A 22,935-nucleotide genomic window follows, 5' to 3' on the forward strand; every position below is an offset into this window, starting at 1 on the left:
ACTGGTCAAGGTACATTTATCTATCCTTTCACTTTACAAAAAAACAGATTCAGCAAGCACCTGAGCCACTTCTGATTTGTATTAATAGCCTAAACTTACAGCTTTGATAAGTTGAAGGATGATGGTACCATTCCCCTGAACAAAGGCCCTTCATTTAGCTACACCTTCTACCTCCACTTTATCAAAATGCTAATACAGCACTTATTACCAAACTGTACCTTGGTCTGATCCTACTCCTCTGGCATTTTCTCTTCCTTTGACCATCTGGCCTTGTGCCAACCCCTCACCTTAGTTAAACTTCTCATTCTCTCCCATCTACCCAAGAATGATAGAAAGTCTCACTGAGATATCTTGGCCTTTGCACCAAATGGCTTCTCTCCTCAGAAATGTAATCTCCACCTCAACTCATTGTGCTGTCCCTCTGATGAATTCACTGTTCTCTTCTCCTTCCTCAATCTCTCCCTCCAATATAAGCCCTCAGCCAAATTGAGAACGACCCACCTTAACCTTGTCATCTCATGTGGTCTTAGAAGTCCTTTTGAATCAATTATAAGTAAGGTCATCACTCAACACCCACATGCATTTCCATTCCATTCCTCTACTTATGAGTCTAATCTTGAAAAACTGGATCCAATTCACATTAAGATACATTTTAAAATCAAAACTATCTTAGTTTTTGGCCTCTATTTGCCGTTAGAATTTCTCCGTCTTAGCACATCTCCTGCTGACCCCCTCATCCATTCCTGCATTCACTCTAGGCTTGTCTATCGCAATGCATTCTGGCTGGTCTACATTCTACTGTCCATAAAATTGAGGTCATCCAAAACTCTGTTACCCATGTCTACATTCACACGACTCGCTCCCCCAATAATCTTGCACTCGCTGATTTAAATAGGCTACTGATCAAACATCATCTTGGTCATTGGATTGCTCTCCTTGTTTTCAAATCCTATTAAGATATTCTTTGTACCCTTGATTTTTCTAATTGCCTCCCAACCCTCAGCCCTCCTATGTGCTACTTCTTGACGATCTTCAACTTTATTCACTCCACCATCACCACCAGTTGAGGCAATGCCCAGGTCCCAAGGTCTGGAATTACCTCTCAACACTTTCCTGTCTCTCAATCTCAACTCTCCTCCTTTATGACAACTCTAAAGCCTCTCTCTTGGACTAAGCTGTTGGTGGTGGAGCTCATGTGGCTGGTGTTAGATCCTCTGTCATAATTCTCCATGTGATACATCTTGAAATGAAACTGTTTATCACCTTCAAGGAGCAAAGGAAATACACATTATTGTTTCTGTTAGACTTGAGTTTAGTTTCCTGCCAGTCTTTGGTCTCTCTCGTTACTTCTCTCCTCTCCCTCCCCTCTCCTCCAACCTTCTGCCCCCTTCCCTCTCCCCCCTCTCATCCTACACTCTGCCCTCCCTCTCTAGTCTTCCTCCTCTTTCCCTCTCTCATCCTCCCTCTCCTCTCCCTACCTCCCTCTCTCCTCCTCTCTCCTCCAACCTGCTGCCCCCATCCCTCTCCCCCCATCCTACACTCTGCCCTCCCTCTCTAGTCTTCCTTTCCTTTCCCTCTCCCCATTCTCCCTTTCCCTACCTCCCTCTCTTCTGCCCTCCCTCTCTCTATTCTTTCTGAACCTCTGTCCTTTACTCCCCTTCCTCCAGTTTTCTCGCTGACTTCATTCTCCCAGTCGCTGCGCCCTCTGTTGGATTTAAAGGTTAAGTGACGTACCGGCAGCTTCGCCCGTTGGGCAGCCCCAGTGGCCTAATGGATAAGGCACTGGCCTCCTAAGCCAGGGATTGTGGGTTCGAGTCCCATCTGGGGTGGAAGTATGTTTTCATGCTGTATTTCCCGTTTTAAGTTTTGAAGCTTTATGCACGATTCTTCTGCTGATAAATCAATCCATTTTTTAAAAAAATTACAATAATTGGTTAAGACTTCCTCTGTGTATATATTAAATGGAATTCCCCTGCTCCAGACTTCTCAGTCTCAGTCTCTGTGGCTGTTCCATGAAAAATATTTGTAAAATTCCAAATTTATCACCATTGAATAACCAGCAAAATCTGCACAAAGCCGATTAGTGATAGGAAATGCTAAGGAAAGCATTATTTTCCTGTCAGAGGCTCCAACAAACTAATCTCCTTCCTCCAGCTTAACTGCGTTGAAAATTTGAGTCATTATTCCTAACTTAGCCTTTCCCAGGATCTCAATGTTCTTTTCAGCTTTAAGGCTCTCTGTTTGGGCAAATGCAGCATATATACTGTGTCTTGGTGTCAATGCTGTCTGATGTAGTTGCCTTCAATTTAGAGTTAGAAGCTGTTAACAAGCTGGGAATAAAGTGGGAATTAATGGATCTTTTTCCAAGTGGCAATGAGTTCAGTGTTTGGATCCCTGCTATTACAAAAAATATAAATGACTTGGATGAGGAACCAAAAGCCAATGGGCTGAGGAATGGCCGATGGGGTTTAATTTGGACAAATGCAACCATTTCAACTCGCCCTCCCACTCCTTGGATGATATGCCCATTCTGGGCCTCCTGCATTGCCACAATGATGCCACCCAAAAGCCGCAGGAACAGCATCTGATATTTGTCTTGAGAACCCTGCAGCCCAAGGGTATCAATGTGGACTTCACAAGCTTCAAAATCTCCCCTCCCCCAACCGCATCCCAAAATCAGCCCAGCTTGTCCCTGCCTCCCTAACCATTCCTACCACCTCAGGCCACACACCCAACTCCTACCCACTAACCTCATCCCGCCTCCTTGACCTGTCCATCCTCCCTGGACTGACCTATCCCCTCCCTAACTCCCCAACTACATTCACCTTTACTTGCTCCAATCCTGCCTCTTTGACCTGTCTGTCTCCTCTCCACCTATCTTCTCCTCTATCCATCTTGTATCTGCCTCCCCCTCTCTCCCTATTTATTTCAGATTCCCCTTCCCCTCCCCCATTTCTGAAGAAGGGTCTCGACCCAAAACGCCAGCTTTCCTGCTCCTCTGATACTGCTTGGCCTGCTGTGTTCATCCAGCTTTACACCATGTTATCTCAGATTCTCCATATCGGCAGTTCCTACTATCTCAGGACTTATACAGTTAATGGTAAGGCCCTGGGTAGTATTGTAGAACAGAGAGATCGAGGGATTCTGGTATATAATTATGTGAAATTTGCATCACAGACAGACAAGATGATTAAGAAGGGGTTTAACATGCTTGCCTTCATTGCTCAGGCCTTTGAGCACAGGAATTAAGGTGTCATGTTAAGTTGTACAGGACGTTGGCGAGGCCACTTTTGGAATACCATGTACATTCTGGTCATCCTCCTATAAGGAAAGATATTGTTAAAGTGGAGAGGGTGCAGAAAAGACTTATAAGGATGTTGTTGGGATGGAGAGTTGGATAGGCTGGGATTTTTTTCACTGGAGAGTAGGAGGTTGTGGGGTGACCATATTGTGTCGCATAGATATGGTGATTAGCAATGGTCCTTTCTCTAGTGTGGTGGAGTTCAAAACAAGGGGGTATATTTTTAAGGTGAGAGGAGAAAGATTTAAAAGTGACCAGGGGGTAGGGGGGCAACTTTTCACACAGAGCCGTGTATACCGAATGAACTGCCAGAGGAAGTCATAGATGCAGGTACAGGGTAACCATGTTTAAAAGTCATTTGGATAATTGCATGAATTGGAAAGGTTTAGCGGGATATGGACCAAATGCAGGAAAATTGATCTAGTTTAGTTTGGGAAACCTGTTTGGCATGGACAATTTGGACCACCAGGGTCTGTTTTTGGTCTGTATGACTCTATAGGTTTGTTGATGACACAAAACTGGGTGGGATTATGAGTAGCAAGGAGGTTTCGTGGTGATTTAGACAAATTGGGTGAATGGGCAAACACATGAAAAATGCAGTATAGGCTGGCTAAATGTGAAGTTATCTACTCTGTTGTGAGAAACAGGAAGGAAAAGTGTTATTTAAATGGTGAGGAAATGTCAATGAAGATAGACAGACAACAGTGGCAAGCCTTCATGTTAGCCTTCATTGCAAGAGGATTTGAGTTCAGAAGTAAGGATGCCTTACTGCAGTTATACAGAGTCTTGCTGTGACCACACCAGAAGTATTGAATGCAGTTTTGGTCTCCCTAACAAACAAAAGGCTATACTTGCCACACAGGGAGAGCAGGAGAAGTTCATTCAGCTGATATCAGGGATGGCAAGATTGTCCCATGAGGAGATATTTGTTCAACTGGGCCAGTCTTCACTAGAGTTTGGCAGGGTGAGAGGGGATCTATTGAAAAGTATAAAATTCTAACAGGGCTGGACAGAGTAGATGCGAAGGGAATGTTTTCCATAGTTGGGGAGTCTACAGCCAGGGGACGCAGTCTCAGAATACAGGGTAGAACATTTGTGACTGAGATGGGAAGCACTTTCTTCACTCAAATGGGAGTGAACCTGTAGAATTCTGTCTGCCTCAGAAGGATGTGGAACCACTGAATACACTCAAGAAAGAGATAGTTTTGTTTAGATATTAAAAGCATCAAGGGATATGAGAAGAAAGGAAGAATACAACATTGAGATAGAGGATCAGCCATGATTACATTGAATGGTGGAATAAGCAAGAAAATCTGAATGGCCTACTCCTGATCCTAATTTTGATGTTAAGGCCAGCCAGGAAGAGCTCAGCCAGAATTCTCTGCATGTTGAGAATTGTAGAGTACCAGCTAAGAAATACCAGAGAACAATCAAAACAATTCAGTCCACAACTTCGGGTGAGTCAGGATAGAATTGAATTTTCTAGCTCCTACTCCTGTCTGATTTCAGACAGAACTGGAATGTCTTCCAGTCTCAACACAAAATTCTGAGGTAACCACAAAGTTAAACAGAAAACCTGAACAAGAGTAGCAACTTTGTTAACAGTGATGGGGAAAATGTGCTACATGCTGTATTGCACCCTAGACCTCACTGAGGAACGGAAAAGTCAGACTGGGGACATTTCAAAGGCCTTGATGACCTGTTTGAATTCTTGATTAAGGTTATTTACGAACAATATGTGGTTAGCATTGAGTTTCAAAAAGGTGTGTGGTGCGGTGGGGGTTGGTGGTGGAGTTGGGTGTGTCGTATTGTCAGGATGTGACTGCACTGATACAGTATGATTTTGGCAACAGAAAAATGACCTCATCACACAAGTGCCAGGTAATTACGATCTCCAACAAATCTAACCATCTTCCCTTAACATTCAGTGTACTATCAACATACCATTGACCATAAACTGACCTGGAATAGCCATTTACGTGCAACGGATCAGAAGCTAGGAATACTGCAGCGAGTAACTCACCTTCTGACTACCTAAAGCCTGTCTTCCATCGACAAGACACAAGTCAGGAGTGTGATGGTATACTCCCCACTTGCCTGGATGGGTGCAGCTGCAACGACATTCAAGAAGCTTAACATCATTTAGGATAAAGCAGCCCTATTGATTCACCCCACATTCATAAATATTCAATCCCTCCACCATAATGCTCAGTAGCAGCAGTGTGTCCTCTCTATGAGATGTACTGCAGAAATTTGCCAAATATCCTTAGACACTACCTTCCAAACCCACTACTGCTGCCATTGAGAAGGGCAAAGAGCAGCAGATATTTGGGACCTCTGCCACCTACCACTCACCACCCTGAAATGGAAATATATCGCTCTCCATTGTAGACTAGGCCATATTGGGTGCAGTGAGTGCAAAACTCAAGATTGGAGGAGGTACAGTGCTGCAGTGCTCCAGTGCCTCACCTGGAAAGACTGCTTAGGTCCTTGGATAGTGAATAGGGAGGAGGTACAGGAGCAGGTGTTGAACCATCTGGGTTACATGGGAAGATGCCGCGGGAAGGAGGTTGGTGTGGTTGGTCAAAGAATGGACTAGGGCCTCCTGGAGGGAATGATTCCTGCCCCATTCACACTTCACTTCAGCTCTGATGAAGAGTCATCCAGACTTGAAATGCTAGCTTGCCTTCTGTCCACGAGAGCTGCCTGACTCGCTGTGATCTGCAGCATTATTTTGGTTTCAGTACAGACTCTAGTATCAGCAGTAATTTGCTCCTGCCTGGTGCCTTTTAATCTGAGCCCTCCTCTTTTTGGTAGATAGCTTGTTGGGTGTATATCTGTCCATTATGCTAATATCATTAGCGCCTGCCTGCTGAATCTGATGTGTGAATTTTGTGCTTTCAGAGTTTAATTTGGCCAATGTACCCAGCATCCCTTGCTGTCTGGCCAAGTTATCATTCTATCTGTGTTTTAGCAGCCTGGAGACTGCTTTAAAGGACACAATGTTTGCAATTCTCCCATCCTCTGGCATCTCCCTTGACCACAAGGAGGATTGGAAAATTATGGTCAGTGCCTCCTAATTTCCATCTCAGTTCCCTTTGTGTCCTAAGATGCATCTCAACCAGGTGTGGCTCCTTCTGTCAAGTTGTAGTTAATCAATACCTCCTCCTTCTCAATTCTAAACCCTTCAAGTATCCGAATTATGTATTCTTCCTTAATGACCTAGGTAGCAGCTTCTCACTCAGTAAAGACAGATAAAAAGTATTTACTTGAATCCTCAGCCACACAGAGGCCCTCTTGTTTTCAGCGGTGGGTGTGTGGAGAGAACGCGAGCCAGGAAGGAACTGATATATTCGGGCATTGGCTAAACCCAAAACTCTACACGTGCAGTGTCTACCATCCATCCCCCTTCTCTAACCAAAAAAAGAGACTGTATAGAGGTTCGGTAAGGTAGGGAAACTTTCAATTCTTCTGCAAATCTAGAGTAGAGGGAATGGAAGTTAGGGCAGTTGCATGCTCTTCTTGCAGGATGTGGGGGGTAAGGGTCACTGCTGGTGTCCCCTCTGACTTCACCCACAAGAAGTGAACCCAACTCCAGCTCCTCAAAAACTGCGTTAGGGAACTGGAGCTGGAGCTGGATGAACTCCGGATCATTCAGGAGGCTGAGGGGATGATAGAGAGGAGCTATAAGGAAGTGATCACACCCAAAAGTACAGGAAAAAGCTAGCTGGGTGATTGTCAGGAAGGGGAAAGGGAATAGGCAGACAGTGCAGGGATCCCCTGTAGCCATTCCCCTTAACAATAAGTATACTGTTTTGGATACTGTTGGGGGGGGAAATGACCAACCAGGGGAAGGCCATAGCGGACAGGTCTCTGGCACTTAGCCTGGCCCTGTGGCACAGAAGGGAAAGGAGGAGAATAGGAGAGTAATTGTAATGGGGGATTCAATAGTAAGAGGCACAGACAGGTGGTTCTGTGGTCGCAAACAAGATAAAAGGATGGCATGTTGCCTCCTGGGTGCCAGGGTCCATGATGTCTCAGATCATGTCTTCAAGATCCTTAAGGGTGGGGTGAGCAACCAGCAGTCATGGCACCCATCGGTACCAATGACATAGAAAAAGGACTGAGAATGTGAAAAACGAGTACAGGGAGTTAGGTTGGAAGCTGAAGTCCAGGACAAACAGGGTAGTTATCTTTGGATTACTACCAGTGCCACATGATAACGAGGTAAGAAATAGGGAGAAAGTGCAGCTAGACACGTGGCTATAGGGCTGGTGTAGGAGGGAGGGCTTCCGTTATGTGGATAATTGGAGCACATTCTGGGGAAGGTGGGACCTGGACAGTAAGGATGGGTTGCACTTGAACCGGAATGGCACAAATATCCTGGGAGGGAGGTTTTCTCGAGCTGTACGGGATGGTTTAAACTAGTTTGGCAGGGTGTGGAGAACCTGATTTGTAATTCAGAGGATGAGGTGTTCAGTCTTCCAACAGACATAACAGGGAGTGAAGTTGTTCATAAAGAAATGTGGTCAGTGGAGCGTAATTGTGGACACAGAGATGATTTGAGGTGTGTATGCCTCAATGCGAGAAGTATCAGAAATAAAGCGGATGAACTTACAGCATGGGTCAGTACTTGGAACTATGATGTTGTGGCCATTACAGAAACTTGGGTAACTCAGGGAGAGGAATGGTTGTTGGAAGTTCCAGGATTTACATGCTTTAAAAATAGTAAGGAGAGTGTAAAAAGAGGTAAGGGAGTGGCATTCTAGTCAGGGCGAGTATAGCAGCTACTGAAAGGCAGTTCGAGAATGATATGTCTACGGAGTCAGTTTGGGTTGAGGTCCAGTACAAGAAAGGAGCAGCCACTTTGTTGGGGTATTTTTTACAGACCCCCTAATAGTTGCAGAGAAGTAGAGAAGCTGATTGGGAGGCAGGTACTGGAAAGGTGCAGAAGTCACAGGATTGTAGTCATGGGTGACTTCAACTTTCCAAATATTGATTGGAAACATTTTATTTGTAATAGTTTAGATGGAACGGATTTTGCCCAGTGCATTCAGGAAGGATTCCAGACACAGAATGTAGATAGACCAACACGAGGAGTGGCCACTTCGGATTTGGTGCTTGGCAATGAACCGGGCCAAGTGTTAGACCTGTGGGTAGGAGAGCATTTTGGCAGTAGTGATCATAACCCTGTTGCTTTTACAATAGTCATGGAAAAGGATAGGTACATACAACAGGGTAAGGTTTATAATTGGTTATAATTACAATTCTGTTAGGCAAGAACTGGGTAACATAAATTGGAAACAGATGCTGTCAGGGAAGAGCACTATTGAAGTGTGGAGATTGTTAAAGGAATACATACTATGTGTGCTCAATATGTTTGTCTCCAGCAGGCAGGGAAAATGCGGTCGAGTAAGGGATCCTTGGTTCTTGAGAGAGTTGGAATGACTGGTTAAGAGGAAGAAGGATGCTTATGTAAGGTTTAGGAAGCAAGGAATGGAAAAGGCTCCAGAGGGATACAAGTTATCCAAGAAGGAGCTGAAGAGAGGGCTTAGAAGAGCTATAAGGGAGCACGAGAAAACCTTGGCAGATAGGATCAAGGAAAACTGCAAGGCTTTTTACATGTACATGAGGAATAAAAGAATGACCAGAGAAAGGGTAGGGACGATCAAGGATTGTAAAGGGAATTTGTTCATGGAACCTAAAGAGACAGGAAAGGTCCTTAATGAATACTTTTCCTCGGTATTCACAACTGAGAAGGACCTAGTCATGGAGGAGGACAGTGTGAAACAGGCTGGTCGGCTAGAAGAAGATGTGCTGGGAATTCTGAGGAACTCGAAAATAGATAAGTTCCCTGGGCCAGCTGGGACTTATCCAAGGATTGTATGGGAAGCGAGGGAAGAGATCGGAGGGCCTTTGGCGATGATCTTTTCGTCCTCACTGTCCACAGGTATAGTGCCGGAAGATTGAAGAGAGGCAAATGTCATATCCTTGTTCAAAAAAGGGAATAGGTATAACCCCAGAAATTGCAGGCCAGTTAGTTTTAAGTCAATGGTGGGAAAATTAGTGGAAAGGGCTCTGAGAGATCAGAGTTATGATCACTTGGAAAGGCACAGTTTGATTTGTGAAACTCAGCATAAATCCATGTGAGGGGTAGACCATGGCTTACAAACCTTACTGAATTCTTTGAAGAGGTGACCAAACACACGGATGAAGCTGGAGCAGTGGATGTGGTATACTTGGATTTAAGTAAGGTGTTTGATAAGGCTCCCCATGGTAGGCTCATGCAGAAGGTAAGAAGGCTTGGGATAGGGGGAAATGTGGCAGATTGGATTCAGAATTGGCTGACCCTTAGAAGATAAAGGGTGGTAGTGGATGGAAAACATTCAACATGGTGCTCAGTTATGAGTGGTGTACCATAGGATCTATTCTAGGTCCTCTTCAATTTGTGATTGTTGTAAATGATTTGGATGAACAGTGGAAGGATGGATTAGCAAGTTCACGGATGATACAAAGATGTGTCACGTTGTGAACAATGCGGAGGGCTGTTCTCGGTTACAAAGGGACATTGATAGGATACAGAGATAATCAAATGTGAGGCTGGATGAACACAGCAGGCCCAGCAGCATCTCAGGAGCACAAAAGCTGACGTTTCGGGCCTAGACCCTTCATCAGAGAGGGGGATGGGGTGAGGGTTCTGGGATAAATAGGGAGAGAGGGGGAGGCAGACCGAAGATGGAGAGAAAAGAAGATAGGTGGAGAGGAGAGTATAGGTGGGGAGGTAGGGAGGGGATAGGTCAGTCCAGGGAAGACGGACAGTTCAAGGAGATGGGATAAGGTTAGTAGGTAGGAGATGGAGGTGCGGCTTGGGGTGGGAGGAAGGGATGGGTGAGAGGTAGAACAGGTTAGGGAGGCAGAGACAGGTTGGACTGGTTTTGGGATGCAGTGGGTGGAGGGGAAGAGCTGGGCTGGTTGTGTGGTGCAGTGGGAGGAGGGGACGAACTGGGCTGGTTTTGGGATGCGGTGGGGGAAGGGGAGATTTTGAAGCTGGTGAAGTCCACATTGATACCATTGGGCTGCAGGGTTCCCAAGCAGAATATGAGTTGCTGTTCCTGCAACCTTCGGGTGGCATCATTGTGGCACTGCAGGAGGCCCATGATGGACATGTCGTCTAAAGAATGGGAGGGGGAGTGGAAATGGTTTGCGACTGGGAGGTGTAGTTGTTTATTGCGAACCGAGCGGAGGTGTTCTGCAAAGCGGTCCCCAAACCTCTGCTTGGTTTCCCCAATGTAGAGGAAGCCACACCGTGTACAATGGATACAGTATACCACATTGGCAGATGTGCAGGTGAACCTCTGCTTAATATGGAAAGTCATCTTGGGGCCTGGGATGGGGGTGAGGGAGGAGGTGTGGGGACAAGTGTAGCATTTCCTGCGGTTGCAGGGGAAGGTGCCGGGTGTGGTGGGGTTGGAGGGCAGTGTGGAGCGAGCAAGGGAGTCACGGAGAGAGTGGTCTCTCCGGAAAGCAGACAAGGGTGGGGATGGAAAAATGTCTTGGGTGGTGGGTTCGGATTGTAGATGGCGGAAGTGTTTTAGGATGATGCGTTGTATCCGGAGGTTGGTGGGGTGGTGTGTGAGAACGAGGGGGATCCTCTTTGGGTGGTTGTGGCGGGGGCGGGGTGTGAGGGATGTGTTGCGGGAAATGCGGGAGTCGCGGTCAAGGGCGTTCTCGACCACTGTGGGGGGAAAGTTGCGGTCCTTGAAGAACTTGGACATCTGGGATGTGCGGGAGTGGAATTCCTCATCGTGGGAGCAGATGCAGCGGAGTCAGAGGAATTGGGAATAGGGGATGGAATTTTTGCAGGAGGGTGGGTGGGAGGAGGTGTATTCTAGGTAGCTGTGGGAGTCGGTGGGCTTGAAATGGACATCAGTTACAAGCTGGTTGCCTGAGATGGAGACTGAGAGGTCCAGGAAGGTGAGGGATGTGCTGGAGATGGCCCAGGTGAACTGAAGGTTGGGGTGGAAGGTGTTGGTGAAGTGGATGAACTGTTCGAGCTCCTCTGGGGAGCAAGAGGCGGCGCCGATACAGTCATCAATGTAACGGAGGAAGAGGTGGGGTTTGGGGCCTGTGTAGGTGTGGAAGAGGGACTGTTCCACGTAACCTACAAAGAGGCAGGCATAGCTGGGGCCCATGCGGGTGCCCATGGCCACCCCCTTAGTCTGTAGGAAGTGGGAGGAATCGAAAGAGAAGTTGTTGAGGGTGAGGACGAGTACAGCTAGGCGGATGAGGATGTCGGTGGAGGGGGTCTGGTCGGGCCTGCGGGACAGGAAGAAGCGGAGGGCCTTGAGGCCATCTGCATGCGGAATACAGGTGTATAGGGAGTGGACGTCCATGGTGAAAATGAGGTGTTGGGGGCCGGGGAGTTGGAAGTCCTGGAGGAGGTGATAGGATACAGAGCTGGTCTGAGAAGTGGCAGACGGAGTTTAACCCAGAAAAGTGTGAGATGCTTCATTTTGGAAGGACAAACCTGAAAGCAGAATACAAGTTGGCAGTGTGGAGGAGCAGAGGGATCTTGGGGTTCATGTTCACAATTCCCTGAAAGCTGCCACCGAGGTGGGTCGAGTTGTTAAAAAGGTGTATGGTGTGTTAGCTTTCATTAATAGAGAGACTGAGTTCAAGAGCTGTGAAGTTATGCTCTAGCTATACAAAAGCCTGGTTTGGCCAAATCTGGAGTATTGTGTCCAGTTCAGGTCGCCTTCATTACAGGAAGGATGTGGAAACGCTGGAAAAGGTGCAGAGGGGATTTACCAGGATGTTGCGTGGAATGGAGGGAAAGTCTTATGAGGAAACGTTGAGAGAACTAGTGCTTTTCTCTTTAGAATGATGAAGGATGAGAGGTAACTTGATAGAGATGTACAAAATGATCAGAGGTAGAGATAGAGTGGACAGCCAGAGACTTTTTCCTAGGATGGAGGTAGCTATTGCGAGGGGGCATGGTTTTAAAATGAGTGGAGATAGATATCGGGGAGATGTCAGACGTAAGTTCTTTACTCAGAGAGTGGAAGGGGTGAGAGAGGGTAGCGGAGTCAGCCTCATTAGGGACATTTAAGCAGCTATTAGATAGGTATATGGATGATTGTATAAGGTAGGGGTGGAGATTAGATAGACCTTAGGAATAGGGTAAAAATTCAGCACAACATCATGGGCCTAAGGGCCTGTATTGTGCTGTGCTGTTTTATGTTCTATTTTCTATGCCCCTGCCTCTAGGGGTAAATTGTCTTTTTGGCCCCTATTCAGTCCCTGTCCACTTTTTACCACCGTTCACTGTTTATATGTCCAGAGAAGACTTTATGTTTGCTTTCTCTGTTGGCTGCCAGTCTCTTTTCATACTCCCTCTTTGCCTCCGTTATTTGCTTTCCACCTCCTCTTTGAACTTCCTATATTCATCCTAGTTCTCAGTTGCATTTCTTACCTGGCATCAATCATTAGCACACTTTCTTCATCCTAACTTTTTTTGTTATGCAAGGAACTCTTTGCATGCTGTGTCTATATTGTCAACTGTGCCCAAAGTCTATCTAGTAAGAATATCTATAACCCTCTCTGGGCAGGGGGAAGTGGGCAGAGTGAGTTTGCTGCTTGCTGAAGAGTACAGACACCCACAAGGCATCAGGGACTGCTACACACTTTGCTCTGCAGCTGCCTGGCCTTGACTCTGAGGTGTCTGAGCTGGTCAAGATTCCACCGCCTCATTGCCCAGCTGGTGTGGAACCCTGCTCAGTGGGTCATACAGGTCAATACTGGCTTCTTGGCATCAAAGATAACAAAAGCCTTTGTGCTCCTAAGATGCTGCTTGGCCTTCTGTGTTCACCCAGCTCCACACTTTGTTATCTCGGATTCTCCAGCATCTGCAGTTCCCATTATCTCTTCTTAACATCAAGATGTGTTGCCCCTTACTCTGTGATGGCTAACTGTGCATCTGACTTTGAGTCAGAGGTAGTTCCTGGCCCACAAGGGAGCTATCCCTTGACCAGCTGGCCACAAAGTCCTGCCCACTCACACACACAGGATGGGGTGGTGTGGGTGTGTTAGTGATAGTATCGTGGAAACCAAGCTACCACACAGTGTCCCATGGAGTGCTTTCTGTGCCCGGGCAATTCCGGAGAAGACCCACAGCACTTGACAGAACTTTGTGAGTGGTATTTATGAACATTTGGAAATTTTTTTTTCAAATTGCATTCTGTTACTGAAGCCATTGGGTGATAGGTTATGCATGTTTAAATGCTGTCAGATGCCATGTCTGCCAATAATCCTTTCCAAGAACAATGGTACATTGATTTTGAGAGATATTTTCTCCTGACGCGGTAGTGAGCAACAGCAAGATGGCTAACAACATGGCTGTTGGAAGTCACCAGCAACAGCATCAACAAGCAGGGGGAAGGGTTAAGCCATCTTCCTCCAATTAACAGGGCATCATGAGGCTACAGTGGGGCAATGAAAAGACCATGATTCTCAACCTGCGAATCCTCATCAATATCCTCTCTGTGCCCTAGTTTAAATTGCAGTTGTATGAACTGAAAGCCTACCATGATGTTGGAGATGAGATCCATTTCAAGGTAAAAGACTGTTTCAGGTTTTTTAAGGCCTTGTCTTTCTCCTGCAGCGTTTAGTTTGCTGGTAGATTGGGCTCCCATGGCTGTGCCATTTTTGACAGGAAGAGATAATTGGCCAAGGCCAGAATCTGTTGAAAAAAAAAGTTGCATTTTACCTTTACATGGTCATGGACTCAATGGGTAAACATGCTGCAATTTTTAAAAGAATAGGGTTGAGTGCTTCTATCATTCGTAAATTCTCTTTAGAATTGCTGAGATCAGCTGGTTGATTTCTGGGCAGCCCCCACGATGGCTAAAATTCTGACGAGTTTAGGAATTGAAAATGTGCTTGCCATTCCCAAGAAATTTGGTACTTATGTACAGACCGTTATGAATCTTGAACTGTTTTATAATTTGGATGGAATTGTTGACATGGGTTGTTACTTCAAGTGTATGCAAATGCCAAAATGTACGACTCTTATGGCTTGAACACTTTTTGTCAACTTTTTTTTTGGTGAATGTTCATCTGGATGATAAAATCTGCCAGTCCAAGTCAGACAGAATCATGTAATATACTGAACTTTCCTTTCTCTCCATCTCTCCTAGGGACATACTGCATTACTGGTGAGAGGTGTAATGTTTCATGTAAGTAGTTTAGATTTGAATTCATTGAATTATAAATGGTTGTAGCAGAGAAATAAGTTGTCATTTGGCCAGTCATATCTTTAGTATCTGTTCAGATAATTATGCAAGCCTGATTAAAAGCTACACTTGAATCTGCTTCCGCACTCATGCAGTGCACTGTAGGTCTTAATCATCTGGTATTTTTTTTAGAAAGTGTTCCTTTAAGTTATTTTGTGCTCCATGGTGTCATACAGCACAGAAACAGATCTCAGCTCATACCATACATGCACCACCCTCGTGTTAAATCACTATCTGCTAATTCTTCCTGTCCACTTTGTTTAGACCCTCTTATGGTTTGAAATACCTGTACTATTTCTATGGTCAATCTTCCCTTCTTTATGTTGAATGACCTGAGCTTTCCAAACTATTCTTATTTCCGGTTTCTCACCTCTGGATTCATCTTTATGCATCTTTTATGAATACTCTGTATCACCTCATTATTAAGTACCCACTATTCTAGCTGAGGCCGAGCCAATCATTTACAAAGGTTCACAATCTCCTTCTGTGCTTTCGTTATTTATAGCGCCCAGCATTTGGTGAGTTTTACATTGAAATTCTCCAAACTGACCCACCATCTTCAAAGAAATGGGAACATAGTCCTCCAGATTTCTTGGCTTCTGCATCTGATTTTGAATTTTGTGTTGCAGCTCATTTTTCCTCTGAAATTGCGTCACAGATCTCTGCACTAAATTTCATGTACAAATGTTCACACGTTCCACCACCTTATCAAATTTATGTTCACTCTTTTTAAATCCAAATGAAGGGTCTAGGCCCGAAACGTCAGCTTTTGTGCACCTGAGATGCTGCTTGGCCTGCTGTGTTCATCCAGCTTCATACTTTGTTATCTTGCCTAATTGATTGCTTAGTTCGAATTTTATCCTGAATTATTATTTCTAAAATATTGTGTTTCACAGAGGTTAAGGTTGATGGGCTGTAAGTATTAGGTTTATTCTTGCCCAGTGTGGTGGCAGCAGGGTCAATTGAGGCACTGAAGAGGGCAATGGATTATTATTTTGACATGAACAGTGTGCAGGGATGTGGGCAAAGATGGGAGATCAGAGCTAGGGGACAGATCTGGCACAATAGTGACTCCTCTGTAATGTAACAATTCTGTGATTGTACCTTTTTTTCTGAACATGGACTTTTGAGGTTTGCAAATTTTCAGTCCTCTGTCATCACACTGTACCTACAGAGAATTGTGAGGTAATGACTGATGCATCCACAATTTCCATCAAGTCCTTTAGTAAAAAATTTGCCTGATCAGCTTTGGTGACTCAGTGCCAAAGTGGAATACATCACCGACAGGGCCGTTTTGGGATTGCAATTCAATTTACCGTCCCACATGTGACACATGTCTGGAGCAGGTGGGATTTGAATTCAGGTCTTCTGGCCCCGAGGTGAAGATCCCACTGCTACATCACGAGTCATGTATTGGAAAGATATTTAATGCCGTTGCTCCAATCCAATCATGCGCTGAAATTAGGAGCGTTTGATGCCAGAGGATAGATTGTGTACATTACTGCAAACGGTCTTTCTGAACTTGCTTTGCAGAGTTTATGTGTGGAGAATTCTGTAAGCCACTGACCAATTATGTTAAAATACTAACACTGGAAATGATATCATATTACGATATATTTTAAGGTAAGTATTTGTGTGTAATGTTGAAAGATTTAGGGGTTTGTTGATCTGTTGTATCTCAGGACATCTCTACCTCCTCAACAGGTTCATAATAACAATATCCCACTAATTATAGGTGGTCCATGTAGTTCAGCTACAAATCTAGTGTTAGATTAACGTTTGTGGATATACCGTGCTTTGTTGAGCTTTTTATTAAGTGACACTTAGAGATACATGCTTGATCTTCTGCAACTAAATATCTCTTTTCAATATTTAGCCTATTAGGCAAATACTTCCTTTTCCACTTATTTTTATGTTTAGAGATGTATAGTCACTCTGAGCCAAGATATTCTCTTTCTAATTATGTTTCCAAAGATTTTATCAGTAACAATCAGATTTTATTTAATGTTAGAGGTTTTTTTTGTAGGAGCTGTTGAACTAAACTTTATCTTTTAATCAAGCTGTTTGATATGAAGTGAAGTGAATAGAATCCCTGCAGTGTGGAAACAGGCCCTTTGGCCCAACAAGTCCACACTGAACCTCAGAGCATCCCACCTCGACCCATCCCCCTATAAACCACCTAATCTATACGTCCCTGAACACTATGGGAAATTTAGCATGGCCAATCCTCCTACCCTGACTGAAACCCATGCAGACACAGGGAGAATGTGCAAACTCCACAAAGACAGTCGTCCTAGGCTTGAATCGAACCCGGGTCCCTAGTGCTGTGAGGCAGCAGTGCTAACCACTATGCCATATGTAATGAGGCATCTCTGCTGGAAACTGAGTGTTTTAACTCAGAAGAATGGACAATGTCATGCACCACAAGGGCCCAGCTCAGCATTTCTAGGTATTTCCTGCTCAACGTTTTTAACTATACTATTGCACACCTCTGGAGCAGTTGGGACTTGAACCCTGGCCTCCTTGCTCAGAGTGCTCAATGTTTTAAGATTTTTATTTCTACACAATAGTGCCTTCATGCATAACTCCTTTTTTAACCAGCAAATCATCCATGTAACAGTTCATCTGTTATGCATCATGCTCAATGTCTTTCTGTATTTTTAACCTACCTGTTCAGACATGTTACAACACTGCTGAAGCAGTTGGAAATTGAACCCAGACCTCCTGGCTCAGAGGTAGGAACATTATAACTGCAGCACAAGAGCACTAAATGATAGCTTTATCAGAAATTTAGGTATTTTTCAATCAGCCAGTTCAGAAATATTATGCCATACCTCTGGAGCACAAGGATCTTGAACCTAGGTGGCCTGGTTCAGAGGCTGGGTCACTAACACAATGCCACAAGAACCCTCTTTGATGTTTTTTTAAACTTATTTCCTCATCAATTTGTTCAGAGATGTTATTACACAGCTCTGGAGCAGGTGGATCTTCAACCCTGGCCTCCTCCCTCAAAAGTATGGATATTATCACAACACTACAAAAATCCTTCTCAATCTTTCTAAGAATTATTCTATCAAGTTGTTCAAGTGTGGGACTACTCTGGGCTCAGTTCTGCCGGAGTAAAACTCATAATATGCCTTCGGCCTAGTTCCCCCGAAATGTGAACTCAATGTGCGTGTGAAGTGACATTTCCAGTTAAACAGGGCAATGCTTGAGTAAGTAGAAACAGTAGGGTTCGATTGAAGAGGTGGATAAATACTGTTTGGATCAGATTTTTTACAATCTTTTCATTGTTTGTGTTGAACAGCAAATCATGTCTGTACTGCGCCTTTGAAAGGACCGCCCATTAGCCCTGTTGCTCTGTCTTTTCCCAGAGCCCCTGCAATTTCATTATTTCAAGTATTTATCCAATTCCCCATTGAAAATTATATTTTCAGGCAGTGCAATCCGTTTCACCGAATTTGTTGCATTGTGAAAACAATGAAATTTCTCCTAACCTTGCCTATGGTCCCTGTCAATTACTCTAAATCTGTGTCCCTTGCACACTTACCCTCTACCACTGGAAATAATTTTCTGTTTATTTTGTCAAATTCCTTAATGGTGTTGAATAGCTCTGTTCGATCTTGTCTCTAGATTTCCCAATTTACTGTTAAAATTGTTATTTGCATTGTGCTGCCTCATTTGTTTTGGTGTGGAATGCATCACTTCATTATTCAAATTGCATTTGCCATATGTGGGTTGTTCTGTAGTGATTTAATTTGCTCCTCATGTTCATCTTTCTGAAATTAGTACTTTGCTATACGCAGTATTAAACTTCGAGCAAACCTGGGACTCTGATATCAAATTCACATTTTGACAACTTCACACTGCTTATTTTCACTTTCAATGCATCAGTTGCATCTCTGGATACCTCATCTGGTTAGTGAAGCCCTCAGAAGTGATTTGCTGTCTCTGACTGTTCTCATGTCCTCGTGGCTGGCTTCCCATCTCCATCCACCTTTTTAGAAATTTCAATGAAAAGAAAAACTTGTGTCCTTATTCTCTGTTTCACGTTTTGTTAGTTGATCAACATTAGCTTTCTGTCCTTGGCGGCTCAGATTTTAAAAGTCCATTCTTCGAAATCTCTTCTTGGCGTCGCTGTTCCTGACGTGCAGTTTCTGGAGTGCTACATCTGCAGCCCAATCCCTCAAACATTAAAAATACACTCAAAGCCTCTGCCTGCTTGTGCAACTTCTTCCATCCATTCCACCAATGGCCATTGTGCCCTAAATCACATACCATTGAACTGTGTCTTTCTCTCTCTCTCTCTCTCTCTCTCTCTCTCTCTCTCTGCTTATGATCTTCTTTGGGACATATAATCTCTTTTCCTATTCCCACTGTCTTAGTTTTTTCTCTCCGACCGATATTGCGTGAACCATTTTAAGATGTTTTAGTTTTCAAAGGTCTTATATGATCAGAAGCTGCCGTTGGTGTAATTAATTCCACTTTTGTGACTTGAATTTCCAAGTAGAAGGATTGTTTCATTCATCAATTTGAACTGATCTTAAACCCAGATTCAAGAAATGATTTTAATGTTCTGATTTGCCTACCAGTACAAAAGATGTCAGCAATAGCTCAATAGGCCATCCCAGAGACGAGAACACATAATCCAGGCTGACACAATGTGGTAATAAAGCACTGATGGGGGCATTGAAGTCCTCCATTTCAGAGAGATGCCAAACCAATCCCCTGGTCAGCTGGATGTTAAAATCATATGCAATTTGCAGATAAATAGGACATTTTCCCAACTTCCTGGACAACATGTAAAAATCAAAACAAATCATTTTATCTCATTGTGTTGAAGGACCTTCCTGTCCTTTAATTGTCTGCCATGTTTCTGTTGAATAGTGACTGCCTACAACACCACCGAATTTAGTGTCATCCGTTAGTAAATTTGTGGATGACACTAAAGTCAATGGAGTTGTGGATAGACAATAGACAATAGGTGCTGTAGTAGGCCATTCGGCCCTTCGAGCCAGCACCATCATTCATTATGATCATGGCTGATCATTCACAATCAGTATCCTGTTCCTGCCTTATCCCCATAACCCTTGATTCCACTATCTTTAAGAGCTCTATCTGTCTCTTTCTTGAAAGTATCCAGAAAGTTGGCCTCCACTGCCTTCTGGGGCAGAGCATTCCATATATCCACCACTCTCTGGGTGAAGAAGTTTTTCCTCAACTCTGTTCTAAATGGCCTACCCCTTATTTTTAAACTGTGTCCTCTGGTTCTGGACTCACCCATCAGTAGAAACATGCTTCCTGCCTCCAAAGTGTCCAATCCCTTAATAATCTTATATGCCTCAATCAGATCCCCTCTCATCCTTCTAAACTCAAGTATATACAAGCCCAGTCACTCCAATCTTTCAACATAGTGTGGAATGATATTGCAGGTTACAGAGGGACATACATAAGCAGCAGATCTGGGTTGAGAGGTGGCAAATGGAGTTTAATGCAGAAATGTGTGAGGTGATTCACTTTGGAAGGAGTAACAGGAATACATAGTACTGGGCTAATGATAAGATTCTTGGTAGTGTTGACGAGCAGAGAGATCTCAGTGCCCATGTGCATAGATCCCTGAAAGTTGCCACCCAATTTGATAGGGTTGTTAAGAAGGCGTAAGGTGTGTTAGGTTTTATTGGTAGAGGGATTGAGTTTCGGAGCCATGAGGTCATGTTGCAGCTGCACAAAACTGTGGTATGGCCGCACCTGGAGCATTGCGCACAGTTCTGGTCGCCGCATTATAAGAGGGATGTGGAAGCATTGGAAAGGGTGCAGAGGAGATTTACCAGGATGTTGCCTAGTATGGAGGGAAGGTCTTATGAGGAAAGGCTTAGGGACTTGAGGCTGTTTTCGTTAGAGAGAAGAAGGTTAAGAGGTGACTTAATAGAGACATACAAGATGATTAGAGGATTAGATAGCGTGGACAGTGAGAGTCTTTTTCCTCGGATGGTGATGGCTAGCATGAGGGGACATAGGTTTAAATTGAGGGGTGATAGATATAGGACAGATGTCAGAGGTAGGTTCTTTACTCAGAGAATAGTAAGGGTGTGGAATGCCCTGCCTGCAACAGTAGTAGACTCGCCAAGTTTAAGGGCATTTAAGTGGCCATTGCATAAACGTATGGATGATAATGGAATAGTGTAGGTTAGATGGGTTTCAGATTGGTTTCACAGGTCGGCGCAACATCGAGGGCTGAAGGGCCTGTACTGCGCTGTATGTTCTATATCCTTCTGAAGGACTTCATTCTATATATGAAATACTTTAGTAAGAATTCTTTCAGTCATCATAGGGATTATTTAAATATGTATACTAATTAGTGCAGTAAGCTTTACAGTTGAGACATCGCTAGAATATATTTAAAGTCACTTTTGTAAATCCTATGGATGGCAAAGATAGTGTGGTAAACTTATCTGTTAGGAAATTCTTTATTCTGCTTTGAAATATGCCAGTAATTTTTTGACAACATAAGTAGGAGGAGGGCTGTCAATCCATTGAGCTTGCTTAGCCATTCAAAATAATCATGGCTGATCTCCTACCTCAAATCCACTCTCTTGTCAACTCCTCATATATCTTAAGGCTCAACCTTGGATAAAGCCTGTGTAGCAGCCACCGAATCTGAAATGAACAATTCCAAAAGTCAGAACAAAATGTAGGACATCAAGTTGAGGTTGTTGGTGAGACCTCTTTGGGAGTACTGGGTACAGTTCTGGTTGTTCTGTTATAGGAAAGATCTTGTAAAATTGGAGCGGGTTCAGAAAATATTTGCTGGAATATTGCCGGGAATGGAAAGTTTGAGCCTTAAAAATAGGCTGGAAATAGGCTGGGACCATTTTCACTGGAGTGTAGGAGGTTGAGGGATGACCATAAGAGGTTTACAAAGTCATGAGGGTATAGGTAAGGTGAATAGCAAGGGTCTTTTCCCTACGGTGCCGGAATTCAAAATTAGGGGGGCACTTTTTTTTAAGCTGAGAAGAAAGATTTGAAAAGGATGTGAAGGGCAATTTTTCTATACTGAGTGTGGAATGAACTGCCAGAGAAAGTGATGGATGCAGGTACAGTTACAATATTTAAAAGTCATTTGGCTAAGTTAATGAATAAGAAAGGTTTTCAGGGATATGGGCCAAGCATAGCTGGGGTGGGGGGGGGGGGGGTGGTGGCGGGGTGCAGACAAACTGGCTCAAAGGATTTGTTCCCATGCTGTATGGCTGTTGTTAGAGATGGTCTTTGCCTGGTATTTGTGTTGTACAAATGCTACTTACCACTTGTCAGCCAAAGCCTGGATATTGTTCAGGTCTTGCTGGATTTGAACATGGACTACTTTAGTATCTGAGGAGTTGCAAATAGTGCTGACCATTGTACAATCATCGGTGAACATCCCCACTTCTGATCTTATGGTGGAGGGATGGTCAGTGATGAAACAGCTGGAGATGGTTGCACCCAGGACTTTACCCTGAGGAACTCCTGCAGAGATAACCCAGAGCTGAATCACTGACCTTCAAGAATCACAACTATTTTCCGAGATAGTAGCAACTGCTGATGCTGGAGTCTGAGATAACAAGGTGTGGAGCTGGAGGAACACAGCAGGCCAAGCAGCATCAGACGCTTGGGAAAGTCGAAGTTTCAAGTTCTGGATCCTTCTTCAGAAAAATCTCCCCTGATACCCAGTGATCCAGTTTTGCTCATCCAGCGCCACACCTTGTCATCACAATCATCTTCCGATATGTCAGGTATGAATCCAACCAGATTGCCCCTGATACCCATTGATTCCAGTTTTGCTAGGGCTCACACTTAGTCAAATCAGCTTTGGGCTGTCACTCTCATCTCACCTCTGGAATTCAGCTCTTTTGTCCACGTTTGAACCAAGGTTGTAATGATGTCAGGAGCTGACTGGCCCTGGTGGAACCCAAACTGGGCGTTGCTGAGCAGGTGTTGCTTGATAGCACTGTTGATGACATTTGCTGGATAATCAAAAGGAGACTGAGGGCGTGGTATTAGGTTGGGTTGAATTTGTCCTACTTTTTGAATAGAAGATGGACCTGGGCCTGAAGTATGTAAAACTCTGCATCGTATAGGTACGGTGCACAAGAAGGAACTTTTCTCTTTGGTGGAAGGATCAATGCCCATCAGCATGCAATGTAAGGGCCAGGATGTTTTGAGGGATGATAGGAAACTGTTTTTCACCTAGAAGGTGCTGGGCAACTGGAACTCTTGGAAACTGCGATCGAGACAGAAACCCTCATAATAGTAATAGACTTGCGATGCTAAAGCATACAAGGCTATTGGCCAAATGCTGGAAAATGG

General features: G+C 44.3%; 1 long non-coding RNA gene and 1 other non-coding gene across 2 annotated transcripts in view; both read left to right on the forward strand.

Annotated features, from left to right (window-relative positions):
• The window catches only part of LOC132211008 (uncharacterized), a 181,763-nt gene that overhangs the window by 42,761 nt on the left and 116,067 nt on the right, over nucleotides 1-22,935 (forward strand). The window contains exon 2 of the long non-coding RNA XR_009447290.1: nucleotides 14,497-14,535. This is a non-coding gene — a long non-coding RNA (uncharacterized LOC132211008). The remainder of the gene's footprint in view (nucleotides 1-14,496; nucleotides 14,536-22,935) is intronic.
• Nucleotides 1,757-1,829, forward strand: trnar-ccu (transfer RNA arginine (anticodon CCU)). Its single transcript has one exon. It is a non-coding gene; the product is annotated as a tRNA-Arg (tRNA).

This window comes from Stegostoma tigrinum, chromosome 26 (genome assembly GCF_030684315.1).
Source record: "Stegostoma tigrinum isolate sSteTig4 chromosome 26, sSteTig4.hap1, whole genome shotgun sequence".
Lineage (NCBI taxonomy): Eukaryota > Metazoa > Chordata > Chondrichthyes > Orectolobiformes > Stegostomatidae > Stegostoma > Stegostoma tigrinum.